Genomic DNA, 19,450 nt, shown 5'->3' with positions numbered 1-19,450 from the left:
AATACAAAAAATGAATAAAATATAAATGTAGGACAAAACATACATCATGACAAGAGAGTCAACACAACACTACATAAAGAGAGACCTAAGACAACAACATAGCAAGGCAGCAACACATGACAACACAGCATGGTAGCAACACAACATAACAACAACATGGTAGCAACAAACATGGTAGCATCACAAAACATGGTGCAAACATTATTGGGCACATTATCGGGCAGACAGCAGCACAAAGGGCAAGAAGGTAGAGTCAACAATACATCACACAAAGCAGCCACAACTGTCAGTAAGAGTGTCCATGATTAAGTTTTTGAATGAAGAGATTGAGATAAAAATGTCCAGTTTGAGTGTTTGTTGCAGCTCGTTCCAGTAGCTAGCTGCAGCGAATTGAAAAGCGGAGCGACCCAGGGATGTGTGTGCTTTGGGGATCTTTAACAGAATGTGACTGACAGAACAGGTGTTGTATGTGGAGGATGAGGGCTGCAGTACATATCTCAGATAGAGGGGAGTGAGGCCTAAGAGGGTTTTATAAATAAGCATAAACTAGTGGGTCTTGCGAGGGGTATACAGAGATGACTAGTTTACAGAGGAGTATAGAGTCCAGTGATGTGTCCTATAAGGAGCATTGGTGGCACATCTGATGGCCGGATGGTAAAGAACATCTGGCCGCTCGAGAGCACCCTTACCTGCCGATCTATAAATTACGTCTCCGTAATCTAGCATGGGTGGGATGGTCATCTGAATCAGGGTTAGTATGGCAGCTTGGGTGAAAGAGGAGCGATTACGATAGAGGAAACCAAGTCTAGATTTAACTTTAGCCTGCAACTTTGATATGTGCTGAGAGAAGGACAGTGTACCGTCTAGCCATACTCCCAAGTACTTGTATGAGGTGACTTCCTCAAGCTCTAAATCCTCAGAGGTACAAAACACACCTGTGGACACAACCCGACCAAGCCGCAGTGCTTCTTGACACAATGCCCACTTAAGCCGGAAGCCAGCCACACCAATGTGCAATGTGTTGGCGGAAACACCATGCACCTGGCGACCGTGTCAGCGTGCACTGCGCCCGGTCCTTCACAGGAGTTGCTAGTGCGCGATGGGACAAGGATATCCCTGCCGACCAAACCCTCATCTAACCCGGTCGACGCTGAGCCAATTGTGTGCCACCCCAACGGTCTCCGGGTCACGGCCGGCTGCGACAGAGCCTGGTAAGAAAGCTTTGTTGTAGAGAATTTAACATAAAATCCAGGGAGGGTCCAGCTGAGAATAAGACTGTATCATCTGCATATAAATTAATGAGAGAGCTTCCTACTGCCTGAGCTATGTTGTTGATGTAAATTGAGAAGAGCGTGGGGCCTAGGATGAGCCTTGGGGTATTCCCTTGGTGACAGGCAGTGGCTGAGACAGCAGATTTTCTGACTTTATACACTGCACTCTTTGAGAGAGGTAGTTAGCAAACCAGGCCAAAGACCCCTCATAGACAACAATACTCCTTAGCTGGCCCACAAGAATGGAAGGGTTTACCGTATGAAAAGCTTTGGCCAAGTCAATAAAAATGGCAGCACAATATTTCTTAGAATCAAGGGCAATGGTGACATCATTGCGGACCTTTAAGGTTGCAGTGACACATCCATAACCTGAGGGGAAATCAGATTGCATACCCGAGAGAATACTATAGACATCAAGAAAGCCAGGCAGTTGATTAGACAAGTTTTTCCAAAACTTTTGTCACAAAAGGCTAAATAGACAGTTAGGATCAGCTTGATCTCCCCTTTAAATAAAGGAAGAACCGTGGCTGCATTCCAAACAATGGGAACCTCCCCAGAAAGGATAGACAGGTTAAAAAGGTTGGAGACAGGCTTGGCGATGATAGGGGCAGCAACCTTAAAGAAGAAAGGGTCTAAACCATCTGACCCAGATGTTTTTTTGGGGTCAAGCTTAAGGAGCTCCTTTTTCCTTTCTCAGTGACTGCCTGCAGGGAGAAACTTTGTAGCGAGGAAGGGGGAAAAAAGAGGGAGAAGCATCGGGGATAGTCCCATTAGAAGGGATGGGAGTTGAGGAAATGTTGGACGGGCAAGGACGCATGGCTAAGTACAATAGGAATCCTGACTTAACGAAGTGGTGATTAAAGAGCTCAGCCATGTACTTCTTGTTATTAACAACCACATCATCAACATTAAGGGACATGGGCAGCTGTGAGGATGTCACGAACATTGTTGTAAGAATTGGACCAAAATGCAGCGTGGTTTGGGTTCATCATCTTTTATTATATGTGAACCGGCACAAAAACAATAAAGAGCAAAGAAACGAACGTGCAGCTTTGTCGTGCTCAAAGGCAACAATACAAGTTCAAAACAAGATCGCACAACAAACAGGTGGGAAAAGGCTGCCTAAGTATGATCCCCAATCAGAGACAACGATAGACAGCTGCCTCTGATTGGGAACCATACCAGGCCAACCGAGAAATAAAGAAACTAGAATGCCAACCCTAGTTACACCCCGACCTAACCAAAATAGAGGATAAAGGATCTCTATGGTCAGGGCGTGACAGTACCCCTCCTCCCTCCCAAAGGCGTGGACACCGGCCGAAAAACCTGACTCTATAGGGGAGGGTCCGGGTGGGCATCTAGCCTCGGTGGCGGATCCGGTGCGGGACATAGACCCTGCTCCGCTCGCGGATCTGCCCACTTCGGTGGCGACTCAGGTGCTGGGATCGTCGCCGGAGGAACCGGACCGTGGATCGTCGCCGGAAGCTCCGGACCGTGGATCGTCACCGGGGACTCCGGACTGGGAACCCTCGCTGGAGGCTCCGTACTGGGAAACCTCGCAGGAGGCTCCGGACCATGGATCATCACTGGAGGCTCCGGGCCATGGATTGTCACTGGAGGCTCCGGGCCATAGATCATCACTGGAGGCTCCAGACTGCAGACCGTCGCTGGAGGCTCCGGACTGGGAACCGTCGCTGGAGGCTCCGGACTGGGAACCGTCGCAGTAGGCTCCGGACTGCAGTCCGTCGCTGGAGACTCTGGACTGCAGACCGTCACTGGAGGCCTGGTGCGTGGAGCTGGCACAGGGTGTACCAGGCTGGGGAGACACACTGGAGGCCAGGTGCGTAAAGCCGACACAGGACGTACTGGGACGTGTGCTGGAGAGACACACAGGAGGCCTGGAGCGTGGAGCCAGCACAGGACGTACCGGGCTGTGGAGGCACACTGGAGGAATGGAGCGTAGAGCTGGCACAACGTGTACTGGACAGATGACAACCTTTGCACGGCAAGTGCGGGGAGCTGGCACAGGATGCACCGGGCTGTGGAGGCGCACGTACTGGGACGTGGAGGCGCACTGGAGGTCTGGAGCGTAAAGCTGGCACAACGTGTCCTGGACAGATGACAACCTTCGCACGACAAGTGCGAGGAGCTGACACAGGACGTACCCGGCTTTGGAGGCGCACTGGAGACACGGTGCTTAGAACCAGCACACATTGTTCCGGAATGATAACACGCTCCTTAAAGCGAGTGCGGAGAGCTGGCACAGGACGTACTGGGCTGTGGAGGCGCACTGGAGACCTGGTGCGTGGAGCCGGCACAGATGGTACCGGACAGATGGCATGCTACTCAGGACGAATACGGGGAGCTGACACAGGTAGCATCGGACGGCTAACACGGTCCTCAGGGCGAATGTCTTGCCTCTCCAGCCAAACCAACAGCTCCTTTGCTTCACTCTCTTCACATTTCACCAACCACTCCTCAAAGGTCTCTATTTCACCCCTCCGTTCAATCTCTCTCAATCTATCCAACGCTTCCTCCATGGTCTCTGACTCAGCGCCGCTGACCACCCCATGTGCCACCCCCCAGAAAAAATGTTTTGAGGCTGCTTCTTGGGCCTACGTCGTGGCCGCTAACCCCGGTGTCGTCGCTGTCCCCCGTTCGCTGCTTCCGCCTGCTTCCATGGCAGGCTTTTGTCTCCTGCCATTATTTCGTCCCAAGTCCAGGATGTCCTCCACTCTTGGCTTTCCTCCCAGGCCCAGGATCCCTGCTCCTCCTGGGCACGCTGCTTGGTCTGTGGATGGTGGGATCTTCTCTCACGAACGTTGTTGTAAGAATCGAATGCAGCTTGTTTGGGTTCATCATCTTTTATTATGTGAACCGGCACAAAGAGGAAAAAAACTAACGTGAAGCAAGTGTTCACAAGCAACTATACACAAACAAGATCCCACAACAAACAGGTGCAAAAAGGCTGCCTAAGTATGACCCCCAATCAGAGACAACAATAGACAGCTGCCTCTGATTGGGAACCATACCAGGCCAACCTAGAAATAAAGAAACTAGAATGCCCACCCTAGTCACACCCCGACCTAACCAAAATAGAGAATAAAGGATATCTAAGATCAGGGTGTGATAGAGGAGTGTTATTTCTCCAGGTCTTTAACCGTTTTCCAGAACTTCTTGGGGTTAGACCCACAGAGACATAACTGCTCCTTAAAGTAACTAACTTTGCCTTCCGGATAGCCTGAGTGCACTTATTTCTCATTTGCCTGAACGACAGCCAGTTAGCCTGACTATGCGTGTGCCGAGCCTTTAGCCAAATGCAATTATTGAGAAGGAGTAACTCTGCAAGATCACGGTCGAACCAGGGGTTGAACATGTTTCTAATTATCATTTTCTTTATGGGGGCATGTTTATTAACAATACCACAGAAAATATAAAAAAGAAGGTCCTTCGACAGAGGGGATCAAGCTGATTCTATACCATTTTACAGGAAGGCTTGCTCATTCAAGTTTCTTAGCAAGGGTCTATGGCAAATCAGGACAAGTCATTTCACTGAGCAGCCATTACGAACACAGGCTGTAAAACAGTGATCTCCAAGGTCATTATAGAAACACCAGACTGATACCTATCAGGATTATTTGAGAGGATAACATCGAGGAGAGAAGCCTTTTCTGCGTGTTTGGAGTAACACGTTGTGGGATTGGTAATAATCTGAGAAAGATTTAGGGAGTCCCATTGCTTTGGGACTTAGTCAGGTGGTTTAAGCATGTCCCAGTTTTGGTCACCTAGCAGGACAAATTCAGACTCCGTGTAAGGGGCCAGAAGAGAGCTTAGGGTACAGGCTGGTGCTGATGGAGGACGATAGCACCCAGCAACAGTCAAAAAAGAGCTATTTGGTTTTAATGCTTAAAACCAGCTAATCAAATTGTTTGGTGACAGACAACCGAGCACTGAAGGTGATCCTTGGTAAAGACTGCCACTCCCCCTCCTTTGGAAGATCTGTCTTGCAGAAAAAGGTTATAACCAGAAAGGTTAACATCAGCATTCTAAACACTCCTCCTTAACCACGTCTCAGTAATGACCAACACATCTGGATTGGAGCTGTGAACCCACACTTTCAATTGAAAGAACTCACAAAAATCTGTTGAACGTGAAAAACCCAGCAGTGTTTTAGTTCTTGACACCGGTGCACCTGGCACATTACTACCATACTCTCTTTAAATGCACTTACATCTTTTGTCTTGCGTATTCACCCTCAGAAAGGCACACATATACAATCCATGTCTAAATTCTTATTTACCCTGTGTCCTTCCCTTCATCTACACTGATTGAAGTGGATTTAACAAGTAACATCACGAAGGGATTATAGCTTTCACCTCGATTCACCTGTTCAGTCTATGTCATGGAAAGAGCCGTTCTAAAATGTTTTGTACACTCAGTCTATATACATTATTTTTGATTGCAGACTGAGAATGGACCATTCAGGAACACTCAACATCTCTTTTAAAGCCACTCTGGTGTGTCTTTGGGTGTAATTGTGTAATGGGTGTAATTTTTCCACTGAAAAATAAAACTCCCCAGGGTTTTCAAAAGCCTACGGCAGGTTTTTCTTTTAGTTTGTACCTGGGCTTTCCTCCTTTCATTTTTATTTTAATCTTCACAAACTACCCAGTCCCTGAAAGTGACAAGCATAACCATAACATGATTTTGCAACCTTAAAACTTTAAAATACAGTGCATTCACTCAACATTATTGGCCTGTATTACAAAGTGAAGGCTGTGTTAAAAATATCCACTTCAAATTATTCGTTCTGTTTGCAACAAGCCTGTTAAGTAATACTGCAAGACAACACAGCAAAGAAATGAACTTGTGAGGCGAAATAAAAAACAACAGGTTTGGGTCAAATCCAATACAACATAACACAGAGTGAAACCCTCTGTATTTTTAAGTATTGTGTCGGAAGCATCATGTTATGGGTATGCTTGTCACCGACAGGGACTAGCGCAAAGAGCAAAGCCCAGGTAAAAAGTTAGAGGACAACCTGTCTCAGTCTTCTGATAAACTAAACCTGGGATAGAGCAGGACAATTATAAACAAAAAAAAGAATGCCAAAGAAAATGCCAGAATGGCTTTCCAGGAGGTGTTGAATGTTCCTGAGTGATCTAGTGACAATCCATACTTGCTGAAAAAGTCTAAACAGCTTGAATAATCTCAAACAAGTTTTGAAAATTATTATCCATCAATGATTTCCAACCAAATGTACTGAGCTTGAGACATTTTTACAAAAACAATGGATATACACTACTGTTGAACAGTTTGGTGTCATTTAGAGAAAGAAAATCACATATTTTTGTCCATTACAATAACATCAAATCGATCACAAATACAGTGTGGACATTGTTAATGTTGAAATTGCCTATTGTAGCTGGAAACGGATGATTGTTTACATGGAATATCTACATAGGTGCACAGAGGCCCATTATCAGCAATGGCACATTGTGTTATCTAATCCAAGTTTATCATTTTAAAAGGCTAATTGATCATTAGAAAACCATTTTGCAATAATGTTAGCACAGCTGAAAACTGTTGTACTGATTAAAGAAGCAATAAAACTGGCCGCCTTTGGACTAGTTGAGTATCTGGAGCATCAGCATTTGTGGGTTCGATTACAGGCTCAAAATGGCCAGAAATAAATAACTTTCTTCTGAAACTCTTTAGTCTATTCTTGTTCTGAGAAATGAAGGCTATTCCATCCGAGAAATTGCCAAGAAACTGAAGATCTCGTACAATGCTGTGTACTACTCCCTTCACAGAACAGCGCAAACTGCCTCTAACCAGAAAATAAAGAGAAGTGGGAGGCCCCGGTGCACAACTAAGGAAGAAGACAAGTACATTAGCAGCTTCATTAAATAGTACCCGCAAAGAACCAGTCTCAACGTCAAAAGTAAGAGGCGACTCCACGATGCTGGCCTTCTAGGCAGAGTTGAAAAGACAAAGCCATATCCCAGACTGGTCAATAAAAAATAAAAAAATTAAGATGGCAAAAGACCAGAAACTGGATAGAGGAATATTGGAAAAAAGTGTTATGGACAGACAAATCTAAGTTTGAGATGTTCGGATCACAAAGAAGAACATTCATGGGACACAGAAAAATTTTAAAGATGCTGGAGGAGTGCTTGACGCCAGCTGTCAAGCATGGTGGAGGCAATGTGATGGTCTGGGAGTGCTTTGGTGGTGGTAAAGTGGGAGATTTATACAGGGTAAAAAGGATATTGAAGGAAGCTATGACTCCATTTAGCAATGCCATGCCATACCCTGTGGACGGCGATTAATTGGAGCCAAATTCCTCCTACAACAGGACAATGACCCAAAGAGCAGCTCCAAACTATGCAAGAACTAGTTACGGAAGAAGCAGTCAGCTGGTATTCTGTCTATAATGGAGTGGCCAGCACAGTCAACCCTATTGAGCTGTTGTGGGAGCAGCTTGGCCGTACGTAAGAAGTGCCCATCAAGCCAATCCAACTTGTGGGAGGTGCTTCAGGAAGCATGGGGTGAAATCTCTTCAGATTACCTCAAGAAATTGACAACTAGAAGGACAAAGGTCTGCAAGGCTGTAATTGCTGCAAATGGAGGATTCTTTGACGAAAGCAAAGTTTGAAGCACACATTTATTATTTCAATTAAAAATCGTTCTTTATAACCTTGTCAAAGTCTTGACTATATTTTCTATTCATTTTGTTTTCATGTAAAACAAGGACATTTCTAACTGACCCCAAACTTTTGAAAGGTAGTGTGTTGCCCTAAGAGTTCTGCAAAGTTGGTAGAATATCATAAAAAATGAGTCACAGAGGCTGCCAAAGATGCTTCTACCAAGTTTTAATTCTGGAGCTGGAAGACATACGCGATCAAGACAATCAATTCTCTATCATTTTCATTTACTTGGAAACTGTGGAGTGGGTTCAAATCAAATTAAACATTATTTGTCAAGTGCGCTGAATACAACAGGTGTAGACGTTACTGTGAAATGCTTACTTACAAGCCCGTAACCAACAATTTAGTTCAAGAAATAGAGTTAAGAAAATATTTTATAAATAAAGTAAAGTAAAAAATAAAATAAAAAGTAACACAATAACATAACAATAACGAGGTTATATACAGGGGTAGGGGTGCTGAGTCAATGTGCAGGATTACAGGTAGTCAAGGTCATTTGTACATATAGGTAATGGTAAAGTGACTATGCATAGACAGTAAACAGTGAGTAGCAGCAGTGTAAAAACAAAGGGGGTAGAAGCTGTTAAGCAGCCTTTTGGACCTAGACCTGGTGCTCCGGCACCGCTTGCGTTCGGTAGCAGAGAGAACAGTCTATGACTTGGGAGACTGGAGTCTTTGACAATTTTTTGGGCCTTCCTCTGACACCATCTAGTATATAGGTCCTGGATGGAAGGAAGCTTGGCCCCTGTGATGTGCTGGGCTGTACGCACTACCCTCTGTAGCGCCTTATGGTCGAATGCCAAGTGGGTTCCATACCAGGCGGTGATGCAACTGGTCAGGATAGTCTCGATGGTGCAGAATGTTTTGAGGATCTGGGACCCATGGCAAACCTTTTCAGTCTCCTGAGGGGGAAAAGGTGTTGTTGTGCCATATTCACGACTTTCTTGGTGTGCTTGGACCATGATAGTTCATTGGTGATGTGGACACCAAGGAACTTGGAACTCTCGACCCACTCCACTGCAGCCCCGTTGAGGTGAATGGGGGTGTGTTCGGCCCTCCTTTTCCTGTAGTCCACGATCATCTCCTTTTTCTTGCTTACGTTGAAGGAGAGGTTGTTGCCCTGGCACCACACTGCCAGGTCTCTGACCTCCTCCCTATAGGATGTCTCTTCGTTGTCGGTGATCAGGCCCACCACTGTTATGTTATCAGCAAACTTACCGATGGTGTTGGAGTCGCGCTTGGCCAAGCAGTCACAGGTGAACAGGGAGTACAGGAAGGGACTAAGCACGCACCCCTGAGGGGCCCCAGTGTTGAGGATCAGCGTGGTAGATGTGTTGTTGCCTACCCTTACCATCTGAGGGTGACCCGTTAGGAAGTCCAGAATCCAGTTGAAGAGGGAGGGGTTTAGTCCTAGGGTCCTTAGCTTAGTGACGAGCTGTAAGAGCACTATGGTGTTGACCATGAGCTGTAGTCAATGAACAGTATTCTCACATACAGTTGAAGTCGGAAGTTTACAAACATTCAGGTTGGAGTCATTAAAACTTGTTTTTCAACCATTCCACAAATTTCTTGTTAACCATCTAGAGTTTTGGCAAGTCGGTTAGGATATCTACTTTGTGCATGACACAAGTACATTTTTACAACGATTATTTCACTTATAATACACTGTATAACAATTCCAGTGGGTCCGAAGTTTACATACACTTAGTTGACTGTGCCTTTAAACATCTAGGAAAATTACAGAAAATGATGTCATGGCTTTAGAAGCTTCTGATAGGCTAATTGACATCATTTGAGTCAATTGGAGGTGCACCTGTTGATGTATTTCAAGGCCTACCTTCAAACTCAGTGCCTCTTTGCTTGACTTCATAGGAAAATCAAAAGAAATCAGCCAAGACCTCAGAAAAAAATAGTAGACCTCCACAAGTCTGGTTCATCCTTGGGAGCAATTTCCAAATAGCTGAAGGTACCACTTTCATCTGTACAAACAATAGTACGCAAGTATTAACACCATGGGACAACGCAGCCGTCATACCGCCCAGGAAGGAGATGCGTTCTGTCTCCTAAAGATGAAAGTACTTTGGTGCAAAAAGTTCAAATCAATCCCAGAACAACAGCAAAGGACCTTGTGAAGATTCTGGAAAAAACAGGTACAAAAGTATCTATATCCACAATAAAACGAGTCCTATGTCGACATAAACTGAAAGGCCGCTCAGCAAGGAAGAAGCCACTGCTCCAAAACTGCCATAAAGAAAGCCAGACTACAGGTTGCAACTGCACATGGGGACAAAGATTGTACTTTTTGGAGAAATGTCCTCTGGTCTGATTAAACAACAATAGAACTGTCATAATGACCATTGTTATGTTTGGAGGAAAAGGGGGAGGCTTGCAAGCCGAAAGAACACCATCCCAACCGTGAACCACAGGGGTGGCAGCATCATGCTGTGGGGGTGCTTTGCTGCAGGAGAGACTGGTGCACTTTACAAAATAGATGGCTCATGAGGCAGGAAAATTGTGGATATATTGAAGCAACATCTCAAGACATCAGTCAGGAAGTTAAAGCTTGGTCGCAAATGGGTTTTCCAAATGGACAAGCGTACTTCCGAAGTTGTGGAAAAATGGCTTAAGGACAACAAAATGAAGATATTGGAGTGGTCATCACAAAGCCCTGACCTCAAACCTATAGAAAAAGTGTGGGTAGAACTGTAAAAGTGTGAGCGAGCAAGGAGGGCTACAAACCTGACTCAGTTCCACCAGCTCTGTCAGGAGGTATGGGCCAAAATTCACCCAACTTATTGTGGGAAGCTTGTAGAAGGCTACCCGGAACGTTTAACCCAGGTTAAAACATTTAAAGTCAATGCTACCAAATACTAATTGAGTGTATGTAAAAAAAATATATATATTATTTCACCTTTATTTAACCAGGTAGGCTAGTTGAGAACAAGTTCTCATTTGCAACTGCGACCTGGCCAAGATAAAGCATAGCAGTGTGAGCATACAACAAAGAGTTACACATGGAGTAAACAATTAACAAGTCAATAACACAGTAGAAAACAAAGGGGGGGTCTATATACAATGTGTGCAAAAGGCATGAGGAGGTAGGCAAATAATTACAATTTTGCAGATTAACACTGGAGTGATAAATGATCAGATGGTCATGTACAGGTAGAGATATAGGTGTGCAGAAGAGCAGAAAAGTAAATAAATAAAAACAGTATGGGGATGAGGTAGGTGAAAAGGGTGGGCTATTTACCAATAGACTATGTACAGCTGCAGCGATTGGTTAGCTGCTCAGATAGCTGATGTTTGAAGTTGGTGAGGGAGATAAAAGTCTCCAACTTCAGCGATTTTTGCAATTCGTTCCAGTCACAGGCAGCAGAGTACTGGAACGAAAGGCGGCCAAATGAGGTGTTGGCTTTAGGGATGATCAGTGAGATACACCTGCTGGAGCGCGTGCTACGGATGGGTGTTGCCATCGTGACCAGTGAGCTGAGATAAGGCGGAGCTTTACCTAGCATAGACTTGTAGATGACCTGGAGCCAGTGGGTCTGGCGACGAATATGTAGCGAGGGCCAGTCGACTAGAGCATACAAGTCGCAGTGGTGGGTGGTATAAGGTGCTTTAGTGACAAAACGGATGGCACTGTGATAGACTGCATCCAGTTTGCTGAGTAGAGTGTTGGAAGCCATTTTGTAGATGACATCGCCGAAGTCGAGGATCGGTAGGATAGTCAGTTTTACTAGGGTAAGCTTGGCGGCTTGAGTGAAGGAGGCTTTGTTGCGGAATAGAAAGCCGACTCTTGATTTGATTTTCGATTGGAGATGTTTGATATGAATCTGGAAGGAGAGTTTGCAGTCTAGCCAGACACCTAGGTACTTATAGACGTCCACATATTCTAGGTCGGAACCATCCAGGGTGGTGATGCTAGTCGGGCATGCAGGTGCAGGCAGCGACCGGTTGAAAAGCATGCATTTGGTTTTACTAGCGTTTAAGAGCAGTTGGAGGCCACGGAAGGAGTGTTGTATGGCATTGAAGCTTGTTTGGAGGTTAGATAGCATAGTGTCCAAAGACGGGCCGAAAGTATATAGAATGGTGTCGTCTACGTAGAGGTGGATCAGGGAATCGCCTGCAGCAAGAGCAACATCATTGATATACACAGAGAAAAGAGTCGGCCCGAGAATTGAACCCTGTGGCACCCCCATAGAGACTGCCAGAGGACCGGACAGCATGCCCTCCGATTTGACACACTGAACTCTGTCTGCAAAGTAATTGGTGAACCAGGCAAGGCAGTCATCCGAAAAACCGAGGCTACTGAGTCTGCCGATAAGAATATGGTGATTGACAGAGTCGAAAGCCTTGGCAAGGTCGATGAAGACGGCTGCACAGTACTGTCTTTTATCGATGGCGGTTATGATATCGTTTAGTACCTTGAGTGTGGCTGAGGTGCACCCATGACCGGCTCGGAAACCAGATTGTACAGCGAAGAAGGTACGGTGGGATTCGAGATGGTCAGTGACCTGTTTGTTGACTTGGCTTTCGAAGACCTTAGATAGGCAGGGCAGGATGGATATAGGTCTGTAACAGTTTGGGTCCAGGGTGTCTCCCCCTTTGAAGAGGGGGATGACTGCGGCAGCTTTCCAATCCTTGGGGATCTCAGACGAGATGAAAGAGAGGTTGAACAGGCTGGTAATAGGGGTTGCGACAATGGTGGCAGATAGTTTCAGAAATAGAGGGTCCAGATTGTCAAGCCCAGCTGATTTGTACGGGTCCAGGTTTTGCAGCTCTTTCAGAACATCTGCTATCTGGATTTGGGTAAAGGAGAACCTGGAGAGGCTTGGGCGAGGAGCTGCGGGGGGGGCGGAGCTGTTGGCCGAGGTTGAAGTAGCCAGGCGGAAGGCATGGCCAGCCGTTGAGAAATGCTTATTGAAGTTTTCGATAATCATGGATTTATCAGTGGTGACCGTGTTACCTAGCCTCAGTGCAGTGGGCAGCTGGGAGGAGGTGCTCTTGTTCTCCATGGACTTCACAGTGTCCCAGAACTTTTTGGCGTTGGAGCTACAGGATGCAAACTTCTGCCTGAAGAAGCTGGCCTTAGCTTTCCTGACTGACTGCGTGTATTGGTTCCGGACTTCCCTGAACAGTTGCATATCACGGGGACTATTCGATGCTATTGCAGTCCGCCACAGGATGTTTTTGTGCTGGTCGAGGGCAGTCAGGTCTGGGGTGAACCAAGGGCTGTATCTGTTCTTATTTCTGCATTTTTTGAACGGAGCATGCTTATCTAAAATGGTGAGGAAGTTACTTTTAAAGAATGACCAGGCATCCTCAACTGACGGGATGAGGTCAATGTCCTTCCAGGATACCCGGGCCAGGTCGATTAGAAAGGCCTGCTCACAGAAGTGTTTTAGGGAGCGTTTGACAGTGATGAGGGGTGGTCGTTTGACTGCGGCTCCGTAGCGGATACAGGCAATGAGGCAGTGATCGCTGAGATCCTGGTTGAAGACAGCAGAGGTGTATTTGGAGGGCCAGTTGGTCAGGATGACGTCTATGAGGGTGCCCTTGTTTACAGAGTTAGGGTTGTACCTGGTGGGTTCCTTGATGATTTGTGTGAGATTGAGGGCATCTAGCTTAGATTGTAGGACTGGCGGGGTGTTAAGCATATCCCAGTTTAGGTCACCTAACAGAACAAACTCTGAAGCTAGATGGGGGGCGATCAATTCACAAATGGTGTCCAGGGCACAGCTGGCAGCTGAGGGGGGTCGGTAGCAGGCGGCAACCGTGAGAGTAATTTTCAAAATTAGTAGTTCGAACTGTTTGGGTATGGACCTGGAAAGTATGACATTACTTTGCAGGCTATCTCTGCAGTAAACTGCAACTCCTCCCCCTTTGGCAGTTCTATCTTGACGGAAGATGTTATAGTTGGGTATGGAAATCTCTGAATTTTTGGTGGCCTTCCTGAGCCAGGATTCAGACACAGCAAGGACATCAGGGTTAGCAGAGTGTGCTAAAGCAGTGAGTAAGACAAACTTAGGGAGGAGGCTTCTGATGTTGACATGCATGAAACCAAGGCTTTTTCGATCACAGAAGTCAACAAATGAGGGTGCCTGGGGACATGCAGGGCCTGGGTTTACCTCCACATCACCCGCGGAACAGAGAAGGAGTAGTATGAGGGTGCGGCTAAAGGCTATCAAAACTGGTCGCCTAGAGCGTTGGGGACAGAGAATAAGAGGAGCAGGTTTCTGGGCATGGTAGAATATATATATGTCAATGTGATGAAAGAAATAAAAGCAGAAATAAATAATTATCTCTACTATTATTCTGACATTTCGCATTCTTAAAACAAAGTGGTGATCCTAACTGACCTAAGACAGGTAATTTTTACTAGGATTACATGTAAAAAAAGGTGTATGTAAACTTCCGACTTGAACTGTAGGTGTTCCTTTTGTTCAGGTGGGAAATGGCAGTGTGGAGTGTGATTGAGATTCTTTTGGGGCGGTATGCGAATTGGAGTGGGTCTAGAGTTTCCGGGATGATGCTGTTGATGTGAGCCATGACCAGCATTTCAAAGCAATTCATGGCTACCGACGTTAGTGATACAGGGAGGAAGTCATTTAGGCAGGTTATCTTCACTTCTGGGCACAGGGACTATGGCGGTCTGCTTGAAACATGTAGGGATTACAGACTCGTCAGGGAGAGGTTGAAAATGTCAGTGGAGATATATATACAGTGCCTTGCGAAAGTATTCGGCCCCCTTGAACTTTGCGACCTTTTGCCACATTTCAGGCCTCAAACATAAAGATATAAAACTGTATTTTTTTGTGAAGAATCAACAACAAGTGGGACACAATCATGAAGTGGAACGACATTTATTGGATATTTCGAACTTTTTTAACAAATCAAAAACTGAAAAATTGGGCGTGCAAAATTATTCAACCCCCTTAAGGTAATACTTTGTAGCGCCACCTTTTGCTGCGATTACAGCTGTAAGTCGCTTGGGGTTTTGCACATCGAGAGACTGACATTTTTTCCCATTCCTCCTTGCAAAACAGCTCGAGCTCAGTGAGGTTGGATGGAGAGCATTTGTGAACAGCAGTTTTCAGTTCTTTCCACAGATTCTCGATTGGATTCAGGTCTGGACTTTGACTTGGCCATTCTAACACCTGGATATGTTTATTTTTGAACCATTCCATTGTAGATTTTGCTTTATGTTTTGGATCATTGTCTTGTTGGAAGACAAATCTCCGTCCCAGTCTCAGGTCTTTTGCAGACTCCATCAGGTTTTCTTCCAGAATGGTCCTGTATTTGGCTCCATCCATCTTCCCATCAATTTTAACCATCTTCCCTGTCCCTGCTGAAGAAAAGCAGGCCCAAACCATGATGCTGCCACCACCATGTTTGACAGTGGGGATGGTGTGTTCAGGGTGATGAGCTGTGTTGCTTTTACGCCAAACATAACGTTTTGCATTGTTGCCAAAAAGTTCAATTTTGGTTTCATCTGACCAGAGCACCTTCTTCCACATGTTTGGTGTGTCTCCCAGGTGGCTTGTGGCAAACTTTAAACGACACTTTTTATGGATATCTTTAAGAAATGGCTTTCTTCTTGCCACTCTTCCATAAAGGCCAGATTTGTGCAATATACGACTGATTGTTGTCCTATGGACAGAGTCTCCCACCTCAGCTGTAGATCTCTGCAGTTCATCCAGATTGATCATGGGCCTCTTGGCTGCATCTCTGATCAGTCTTCTCCTTGTATGAGCTGAAAGTTTAGAGGGACGGCCAGGTCTTGGTAGATTTGCAGTGGTCTGATACTCCTTCCATTTCAATATTATCGCTTGCACAGTGCTCCTTGGGATGTTTAAAGCTTGGGAAATCTTTTTGTATCCAAATCCGGCTTTAAACTTCTTCACAACAGTATCTCGGACCTGCCTGGTGTGTTCCTTGTTCTTCATGATGCTCTCTGCGCTTTTAACGGACCTCTGAGACTATCACAGTGCAGGTGCATTTATACGGAGACTTGATTACACACAGGTGGATTGTATTTATCATCATTAGTCATTTAGCTCAACATTGGATCATTCAGAGATCCTCACTGAACTTCTGGAGAGAGTTTGCTGCACTGAAAGTAAAGTTCATGATTGTGTCCCACTTGTTGTTGATTCTTCACAAAAAAATACAGTTTTATATCTTTATGTTTGAAGCCTGAAATGTGGCAAAAGGTCGCAAAGTTCAAGGGGGGCAAATACTGTCGCAAGGCACTGTATATATATATATATACAGTGGGGCAAAACAAGTGTTTAGTCAGCCACCAATTGTGCAAGTTCTCCCACTTAAAAAGATGAGAGGCCTGTTATTTTCATCATAGGTACACTTCAACTATGACAGACAAAATGAGAAAAAAAATCTCATCTTTTTAAGTGGGAGAACTTGCACAATTGGTGGCTGACTAAATACTTTTTTGCCCCACTGTAAATATACACATATATCTTTTGTTGTGGTTTCTTTGCAGCAATTTGACCATGAAGGCCTGATTCACTCAGTTTCTGAACAGTTGATGTTGAGATGTGTCTGTTACTTGAACTCTGTGAAGCATTTATTTGGCCTGAAATTTCAGAGGCTGGTAACTCTAATGAACTTAACCTCTGCCGCAGAGTTAAGTCTGGATCTTCCTTTCCTGTGGCGACCTTCATGAGAGCCAGTTTCATCATAGAGCTTGATGGTTTTTATGACTGCACTTGAAGAAACTGTCAACGTTTTTGAAATGTTCTGCATTGACTGACCTTCATGTCTTAAAGTATTGATTGAATGTCGTTGCTCTTTGCTTATTTGAGCTTTTCTTGTCATAATATTGTCTTGGTCTTTTGCCAAATAGGGCTATTATCTGTGTACCACCTCTACCTTGACACAACACAACTGATTGTCTCAAATGCATTAAGGAAAGAAAGAAATTAGACAAATGAACTTTTAACAAGGCACACCTGTTAATTGAAATGCATTCCAGGTGACTAACTCATGAAGCTGGTTGAGAGAATGCCAAGAGTGTGCAAAGCTGTCATTAAGGCAAAGTGTGGCTACTTTGAATAATCTATAATATAAAATATATTTTCATTTGTTTCACACTTCTTTGGTTAACCAGATGATTCCATATGTGTTCTTTCATCGTGTTGATGTCTTCACTATTATTCCACAAAGTAGAAAATAGTAAAAATAAATAAAAACCCTTGAATGAGTGGGTGTGTCCAAACTTTTGAGTGGTACTGTAGGTTCTGTAGATTTGTAGGAAAACTATCAAATGTAATCCCTTTTCAGAATAAATTTGAAGGAAGCAAAATGTGAAGACTGTGCAAGGTGTTGGCAGACGTTCTTTTCACTTTGTCGTACAGGCCAGTAATGTGGAGGGAATGCACTGTATTTTCATGTTTTGTGAATGCAAAATCATTTTGTTGATATGCTTGTCACCGGCAGGGACTGGGAGGCTTGTGACGATTGAAATAAAAAAATGAAGGAGCAAAGACCAGGTATAAAGTAAAGGAAAAACCTGCTGTAGTTACATTTTTCTGAAAAATAATAACCCATTTTGATGCCAAAGACATACCAGAGTGGCTTTCCAAGAGGTGTTGCATGTTCCGGAGTGGTCCATTCTCAGTCCTCAATCAAAAACAATGAATATTCACTGAGTGTATAAACATTAAGAACACCTGCTCTTTTCATGACAGACTGAGCAGGTGAAAGCTACAATCCCTTCTTGATGTCACTTGTTAAATCCACTTTAATCAGTGTTGATGAAGGGGAGTAGACGGGTAAAAAAAATATTTTGAAGCCTTGAGGCAATTGGGGCAAGGACATTCAGAGAGTGAAGATGGTGCCGAAGAACATGGCTGATGTTTTACATTCTCCCAACCAATTGTGCAATTTTGTCATTTTTTTTGCTTTTTGTGGAACTTATTTTTTCAATTTATTGTGTACATAATGTTGCTGCTACCGTCTCTTATGACCGAAAATAAATTCTGGACATCAGAAAAGCGATTACTCACCGCGGACTGGAATAAACTTTTTTCTTTCACTAGTCCGATGAGAAGGATAACCTGCTTTCACTGGAACAGGCCCAGATCCACACCTATTGCATGAAGAAAAGATGCCGGAAAAGGGGACGCAGGTCGGGGATCGTTCTGCGAATCCAGAGGCGAGCGAGTAAACGCTCAATGTCTTCTGTTCTCCATGCTAACGTGCAATCGTAAAAAAATGTAATTGTTGACCTACTATTAAGATTATACTACCAACGGGACATGAAAAACTGTAACATGTTATGTTTCACCAAGACGTGGCTGAACAAAGAAACGGACAATATAGAGCTGGCTTGATTTTCCATGCACTGGCAGAACAGAGACGCTACCTCTGGTAAGACAAGGGGTGGGTGTGTGTGTCTTTTTGTCAATAATATCTGGTGCGAAATGTCTAATATTAAAGAAGTCTCGAGGTATTGCTCGCCTGAGGTAGAGTACCTTAAGATAAGCTGTCGACCACACTATCTACCAAGAGAGTCCTCATCTGTATTATTCGTAGCCATCTATTTACCACCACAAGCGAAGCTGGCACTAAGACCGCTCTCAACCAACTATAAGGCCATAAGTAAAGAAGAAAATGCTCACCCAGAAGCGGTTTACCTAGTGGACAGGGACTTTAATGCAGACAAACTCAAATCAGTTTTACCAAATTTTTACCAGCATGTCACATGTGCAACCAGGGGGAAAAAAATCCTAGACCACCTTTACGCCACACACAGAGATGCATACAAAGCTCTCCCCGCCCTCCGTTTGGCAAATCTGACCACAATTCTATCCTCCCGATTCCTGCTTACAAGCAAAAACTAAAGCAGGAAGTACCAGTGACTCGCTCAATACGGAAGTGGTCAGATGACGCAGATGCTACACTACAGGAGACTAATCCAGATGCTTATAAGAAAACCCGATATACCCTCAGACGAACCATCAAACAAGCAAAGCGTCAATACAGGATTAAAATTGAATCCTACTACACCGCCTCTGATGCTCATCGGATGTGGAAGGGCTTGAAAACTATTACGGACAACAAAGGGAAACTCAGACGCAAGCTGCCCAGTGACACGAGCCTACCAGACGAGCTAAATGCCTGTTATGCTCGCTTCGAGGCAAGCAACACTGAAGCATGTACAAGAGCTCCAGCTGTTCTGGATGACTGTGATATTGCTCTCGGTAGCCTATGTGAACAAAACCTTTAAACAGGTCAACATTCACAAAGCCGCTGGGCCAGACGGATTACCAGAAAGTGTACTGAAAGCATGCGTGGACCAACTGTTAAGTTTCTTCACTAACATTTTCAACCTCTCCCTGGCCGAGTCTGTCATACCTACATGTTTCAAGCAGACCACCACAGCCCCTGTGCCGAAGGAAGCGAAGGTAACCTGCCTAAATGATTTCCGCCCCATAGCACTCA

At 44.8% G+C, this 19,450-nt stretch overlaps 1 protein-coding gene across 1 annotated transcript in view; it reads right to left on the bottom strand.

Moving 5' to 3' along the window:
- Positions 1–19,450, bottom strand: part of LOC109865560 (inactive dipeptidyl peptidase 10) — a 199,924-nt gene that overhangs the window by 8,402 nt on the left and 172,072 nt on the right. The gene's annotated exons all lie outside the window — the stretch shown is intronic.

The sequence above is a fragment of the Oncorhynchus kisutch genome, linkage group LG2 (assembly GCF_002021735.2).
Source record: "Oncorhynchus kisutch isolate 150728-3 linkage group LG2, Okis_V2, whole genome shotgun sequence".
Classification (NCBI taxonomy): domain Eukaryota; kingdom Metazoa; phylum Chordata; class Actinopteri; order Salmoniformes; family Salmonidae; genus Oncorhynchus; species Oncorhynchus kisutch.
Note: the sequence above shows the minus strand (reverse complement) of the source record. Positions and strands in the feature narration are given on the sequence as shown.